This window comes from Schistocerca piceifrons, unplaced genomic scaffold (genome assembly GCF_021461385.2).
Source record: "Schistocerca piceifrons isolate TAMUIC-IGC-003096 unplaced genomic scaffold, iqSchPice1.1 HiC_scaffold_1484, whole genome shotgun sequence".
Taxonomy (NCBI): domain Eukaryota; kingdom Metazoa; phylum Arthropoda; class Insecta; order Orthoptera; family Acrididae; genus Schistocerca; species Schistocerca piceifrons.
In genome coordinates this window covers 106,625-114,240 of record NW_025727329.1, presented here as the reverse complement: position 1 = coordinate 114,240, position 7,616 = coordinate 106,625, and positions in this window count along the sequence as shown.

Genomic DNA, 7,616 nt, shown 5'->3' with positions numbered 1-7,616 from the left:
AAGAGGAGTAACACTCTAACTTTCTATGATTTGAATCTCTCCTGTGAGTCCGGTTTTAGATTCCGATGCTTCAAATCAAGTATACTGTATCCCTTGGACCTTCTTGTTGACTATGAAACACAGAAATTGCATCCGAATATAGAACAAAAGGCACAATGCCGACTTAAGTACAAGAGGGCTGACATTCTAACTTTCCATGATATGAACCTCTACTCTGAGTCCAGTTTTAGATTCCGATGCTTCACTTCAGGTTTACTGTATACCTTGGACCTTGTAATTGACGAACACACAGTAATTGCATCGGAATTAAATTCAGAGGGCACAATTCCGACTTAAGTAAAAGAGGACTGACACTCTCACGTTCTATGATTTGAACCTCTCGTGTGAGTCCAGTTTTAGATTCCGTTGCTTCACTTCAGGTTTGCTGTACCCCTTGGACGTTCTTATTGACCACAAAAACACAGAGATTGCATGGGAAATACATTCAAAAGGCACAATGCCGACTTAAGTACAAGAGGACTGACAATCTAACTTTCTATGATTTGAACGTCTCCTGTGAGTCCAGTTTTAGATTCCGATGCTTCACTTCTGGTTTACTGTATCCCTTGGACCTTCTTATTGACGATTAAACTCAGAAATTTCGTCCGAATTTAATAAAAAAGGCACAATGCCGACTTAAGTAAAAGAGGAGTAACACTCTAACTTTCTATGATTTGAATCTCTCCTGTGAGTCCAGTTTTTAGATTCACATGCTTCACTTCAGGTTTACTGTATCCCTTGGATCTTCTTACTGACGATGAAACATGGAAATTGCATCCGAATTTAATACAAATGGCACAATGCCGTCTTAAGTACAAGAGGGACTGACACTCTCACTTTTTATGATTTAAACCTCTCCTGTTAGTCCAGTTTTAGATTCCGAAGCTTCACTTCATGTTTACTGTATCCCTTGGACATTCTTATTGACGATGAAACACAGAAATTGCATCGGAATTAAATCGAAAAAGCACATTGCCGACTTAAGTAAAAGAGGACTGACACTCTCGCTTTCTATGATTTGTACCCCTCCTGTTAGTCCAGTTTTTGATTCCGATGCTTCACTTCAGGTTCACTGTATCAGTTGGACCTTCTTATTGACGATTAAACACAGAGTTTGCATCCGAATTTAATACAAAAGGCACAATGGCGACTTAAGTACTAGAGGGACTGACACTCTCACTTTCCATGATTTGAACCTCTCCTGTGAGTCCCAGTTTTAGATTCCGATGCTTCACTTCAGGTTTACTGTATCCCTTGGACATTCTTATTGACGGTGAAACACAGACATTGCATCCGAATTTAATACAAAAGGCTCAATGCCGACTTAAGTAAAAGAGGACTAACACTCTAACATTCTATGATTTGAACCAATCCTGTGAGTCCAGTTTTAGATTCCGATGTTTCACTTAAGGTTTACTGTGTCCCTTGGACCTTCTTATTGACGATGAAACACCGAAATTGCATCCTAATTTAATACAAGAGGCACAATACCGACTTAAGTACAAGAGGACTGACACTCTAACTATCTATGATTTGAATCTCTCCTGTGAGTTTAGTTTTAGATTCCGATGCTTCACATCAAGTATACTGTATCCCTTGGACCTTGTAATTGACGATGAAACACAGAACTTGCATTCGAATTTAGAACAAAAGGCACATGCCGACTTAAGTACAAGAGGACTGACATTCTAACATTCTATGATATGACCCTCTCCTGAGAGTCCAATTTTAGGTTCCGATGCTTCACTTCAGGTTTACTGTTTCCCTTGGACCTTCTTATTGACGATCCGAATTTAATACAAATGGCACAATGCCGACTTAAGTACAAGAGGACTGACACTCTCACTTTCTATGATTTGAACCTCTGATGTGAGTGCAGTTTTAGATTCCGATGCTTCACTTCAGGTTTACTGTATACCTTGCACCATCTTATTGACGATGAAACACAGAAATTGCATCGGAATTTAATACAAAAGGCACAATGCCGACTTAAGTAAAAGAGGACTGACACTCTAACTTTGTATGATTTGAACCTCTCCTGTGAGCCCAGTTTTAGATTCCGATGCATCACTTCAGGTTTACTGTATCCCTTGGATCTTCTTATTGACGATGAAACACAAAAAATTGCATCCGAATGTAATACGAAAGGCACAATGTCGACTGAAGTAAAAGAGGACTGACACTTTAACACTCTATGATTTGAACCTCTCCCGTGAGTCCAGTATTAGGTTCAGTTGCTTCACTTAAGCTTTACTGTATCCCTTGGACCTTCTTATTGACGATGAAACACAGAAATTGCATCCGAATGTAATACAAAAGGCAGAATACCGACTTAAGTACAAGAGGAGTGACACTCTAACTATCTATGATTTGAATCTTTCCTGTGAGGTCCAGTTTTAGATTCCGTTGCTTCACTTCGGGGTACTGTATCCCTTGGACCTTCTTATTGCCAATGAAATACAGAGTTTGCATCCGAATTTAATACAAAAGGCACAATGCCGGCTTACGTGCAAGAGGACTGACACTCTAACTTTCTATGATTTGAACATCTCCTGTGAGTCTAGTTTTAGATTCCGATGCTTCACGTCAGGTTTACAGTATCCCTGGGACCTTCTTATTGACGATGAAACACAGAAATTGCATCCGAATTTGATACAAATGGCACAAATTTGACTTAAGTACAAGAGGACTGACACTCTCACTTTCAATGATTTGAACCTCTCCTATGAGTTCAGTTTTAAATTCCGATGCTTCACTTCAGGTTTACTGTATCCCTTGGACCTTCTTATTGACGATGAAACACAGATATTGCATCCGAATTTAATACAAAAGGCACAATGCCGACTCAAGTACAAGAGGTATGACACTCTCACTTTCTTTGATTTGAACCTCTCCTGTGAGTGCAGTATTAGATTCCGATGCTTCACTTCAGGTTTACTGTATACGTTGCACCTTCTTATTGACGATGAAACACAGAAATTTCATCCGAATTTAATACAAAAGGCACAATGCCGACTTTAGTACAAGAGGACTGACACTCTCACTTTCTATGATTTGAACCTCTCCAGTGAGTCCAGTTTTAGATTCAGACGCTTCACTTCAGGCTTACTGTATCCCTTGGACATTCTTGTTGACGAGGAAACACAGAAATAGCATCCGAATTCAATACAAAAGGCACAATGGCGACTTAAGTACAAGAGGACCGACACTCCCACTTTCTATAATTTGAACCTCTCCTGTGAGTCCAGTTTTAAGTTCCGATGCTTCACTTCAGGTTTACTGTATCCCTTGGACATTCTTATTGACGATGAAACAAAGAAATTGCATCGGAATTAAATTCAAAAAGCACAATGCCGACTTAAGTAAAAGAGGACTGACACTCTCACTTTCTATGATTTGAACCCCTCCTGTGAATCCAGCTTTAGATTGCGATACTTCACTTCAGGTTTACTGTATTCCTTGGACCTTCTTATTGACGATGAAACACAGAGTTTGCATCCGAATTTAATATATAAGGCACAATGCCGACTTAAGTACAAGAGGGATGACACTCTAACATTCTATGATTTGAACCTCTCCTGTGAGTCCAGTTTTAGATTCCGATGCTTCACTTAAGGTGTACTGTATCCCTTGGACCTTCTTATTGACGATGAAACACAGAAATTGCATCCGAATTTAATACAAGAGGCACAATACCGACATAAGTAAAAGAGGACTGACCACTCTATCTATGATTTGAATCTCTCCTGTGAGGCCAGTTTTAGATGCCGATGCTTCATATCAAGTATACTGTATCCCTTGGACCTTCTTATTGACGATGAAACACAGAAATTGCATCCGAATTTAGAACAAAAGGCACAATGCCGACTTAAGTACAAGAGGGGCTGACATTCTAAACTTTCTATGATATGAACCTCTCCTGTGAGTCCAGTTTTAGATTCCGATGCTTCACTCAGGTTTACTGTATTCCTTGGACCGTCTAATTGACGATGACACACAGTAATTGCATCCGAATTAAATTCAAAAGGCACAATTCCGACTTAAGTAAAAGAGGAATGACACTCTCACGTTCTATGACCTGAACCTCTCCTGTGAGTCCAGTTTTAGAATCCGTTGCTTCACTTCATGTTTACTGTACCCCTTGGACGTTCTTGTTGACGATAAAACACAGAATTGGCATCCGAATTTAATACAAAAGGCACAATACCGACTTACATACAAGAGGACTGACACTCTTACTTTCTATGATTTAAAACCTCTCCTGTGAGTCCAGTCTTAGATTCTGATGCTTCACTTCAGGTTTACTATATACCTAGCACCTTCTTGTTGACGATGAAACACTGAAATTGCATCCGAATTTAATACAAAAGGCACAATGCCGACTTAAGTACAAGAGGACTGACACTTCTACTTTCTATGATTTGAACCTGCCCTGTGAGTCCAGTTTTAGATTCCGATGCTTCACTTCAGGTTTACTGTATTCCTTGGAAGTTCTTATTGACGATTAAACACAGAAATTTCATCCGAATTTAATACAAAAGTCACAATGCCGACTTAAGTAAAAGAGGACTGACACTCTAACATTCTATGATTTGAACCTCTCCTGTGAGTCCAGTTTTAGATTCCGATGCTTCTCTTAAGGTTTACTGTATCCCTTAGACCTTCTTATTGACGATGAAACACAGAAATTGCATCGGAATTCAATACAAATGGCATAATGCCGTCTTAAGCACAAGAGGGCTGACACTATCACTTTCTATGATTTGAACCTCTCCTGTGAGTCCAGTTTTAGATTCCGATGCTTCACTTCAGGTTTACTGTATCCCTTGCACCATCTTATTGACGATGAAACACAGAAATTGCATCGGAATTTAATACAAAAGGCACAATGCCGACTTAAGTAAAAGAGGACTGACACTCTAACTTTGTATGATTTGAACCTCTCCTGTGAGCCCAGTTTTAGATTCCGATGCATCACTTCAGGTTTACTGTATCCCTTGGATCTTCTAATTGACGATGAAACACAGAAATTGCATCCGAATGTAATACGAAAGGCACAATGTCGACTGAAGTAAAAGAGGACTGACACTTTAACACTCTATGATTTGAACCTCTCCCGTTAGTCCAGTATTAGATTCAGTTGCTTCACTTAAGGTTTACTGTATACCTTGGACCTTCTTATTGACGATGAAACACAGAAATTGCATCCGAATTTAATACAAAAGGCACAATACCGACTTAAGTACAAGAGGAGTGACACTCTAACTATCTATGATTTGAATCTTTCCTGTGAGTCCAGTTTTAGATTCCGTTGCTTCTCTTCGGGGTACTGTATCCCTTGGACCTTCTTATTGCCAAGGAAATACAGAGTTTGCTTCCGAATTTAATACAAAAGTGCACAATGCCGACTTAAGTACAAGAGGACTGACACTGTAACTTTCTATTATTTGAACCTCCCCTGCGAGTCCAGATTAGATTCCGATGCTTCACTTCAGGTTTACTGTATCCCTTGGAGTTTCTTATTGACGATGAAACACAGAAATTGCATCCGAATTTAATACAAAAGGCACAATACCGACTTAAGTACAAGAGGAGTGACACTCTAACTTCCAGTGATTTGAAACTCTCCTGTAAGTCCAGTTTTAGATTCTGATGCTTCACTTCAGGTTTACTGTATCCCTTGGACCGTCTTATTGACGATGAAGCACAGAATTGTCCGAATTTAATACAACAGTCACAATGCCGGCTTAAGTGTAAGAGGACTGACACTCTAACTTTCTATGATTTGAACCTCTCCTGTGAGTCTAGTTTTAGATTCCGATGCTTCACGTCAGGTTTACAGTATCCCTTGGACCTTCTTATTGACGATGAAACTCAGAAATTGCATCCGAATTTAATACAAATGGCACAAAGTTGACTTAAGTACAAGAGGACTGACACTCTCACTTTCTATGATTTGAACCCCTCCTGTGAGTCCAGCTTTAGATTGCGATACTTCACTTCAGGTTTACTGTATTCCTTGGACCTTCTTATTGACGATGAAGTACAGAGTTTGCATCCGAATTTAATATATAAGGCACAATGCCGACTTAAGTACAAGAGGGATGACACTAACTTTCTATGATTTGAACCTCTCCTGTGAGTCCAGTTTTAGATTCCGATGCTTCACTTAAGGTGTACTGTATCCCTTGGACCTTCGTATTGACGATGAAACAAAGAAATTGCATCCGAATTTAATACAAGAGGCACAATACCGACATAAGTACAAGAGGACTGACACTCTATCTATGATTTGAATCTCTCCTGTGAGGCCAGTTTTAGATTCCGATGCTTCATATCAAGTATACTGTATCCCTTGGACCTTCTTATTGACGATGAAACACAGAAATTGCATCCGAATTTAGAACAAAAGGCACAATGCCGACTTAAGTACAAGAGGGCCGACATTCTAACTTTCTATGAATTGAACCTCTCCTCTGAGTCCAGTTTTAGATTCCGATGCTTCACTTCAGGTTTACTGTATCCCTTGGACTTTCTAATTGACGATGACACACAGTAATTGCATCGGAATTACATTCAAAAGGCACAATTCTGACTTAAGTAAAAGAGGACTGACACTCTCACGTTCTATGATGAACCTCTCCTGTGAGTCCAGTTTTAGAATCCGTTGCTTCACTTCGTGTTTACTGTACCCCTTGGACGTTCTTGTTGACGATAAAAAGCAGAATTGGCATCCGAATTTAATACAAAAGGCACAATACCGACTTACGTACAAGAGGACTGACACTCTTACTTTCTATGATTTGAACCTCTCCTGTGAGTCCTGTCTTAGATTCTGATGCTTCACTTCAGGTTTACTATATACCTAGCACCTTCTTGTTGACGATGAAACACTGAAATTGAATCCGAATTTAATACAAAAGGCACAATGCCGACTTCAGTACAAGAGGACTGACACTCCTACTTTCTATGATTTGAACTTGCCCTGTGAGTCCAGTTTTAGATTCCGATGCTTCACTTCAGGTTTACTGTATCCCTTCGACGTTCTTATTGACGATTAAACACAGAAATTTCATCCGAATTTAATACAAAAGTCACAATGCCGACTTAAGTAAAAGAGGACTGACACTCTAACATACTATGATTTGAACCTCTCCTGTGAGTCCAGTTTTAGATTCCGATGCTTCTCTTAAGGTTTACTGTATCCCTTGGACCTTCTTATTGACGATGAAACACAGAAATTGCATCGGAATTTAATACAAATGGCATAATGCCGTCTTAAGTACAAGAGGACTGACACTCTCACTTTCTATGATTTGAACCTCTCCTGTGAGTCCAGTTTTAGATTCCGATGCTTCACTTCAGGTTTACTGTATCCCATGGACATTCTTATTGACGATGAAACACAGAGTTTGCATCCGAATTTAATATATAAGGCACAATGCCGACTTAAGTACAAGAGGGATGACACTCTAACTTTCTATGATTTGAACCTCTCCTGTGAGTCCAGTTTTAGATTCCGATGCTTCACGTAAGGTTTACTGTATCCCTTTTACCTTCTTATTGACGATGAAACA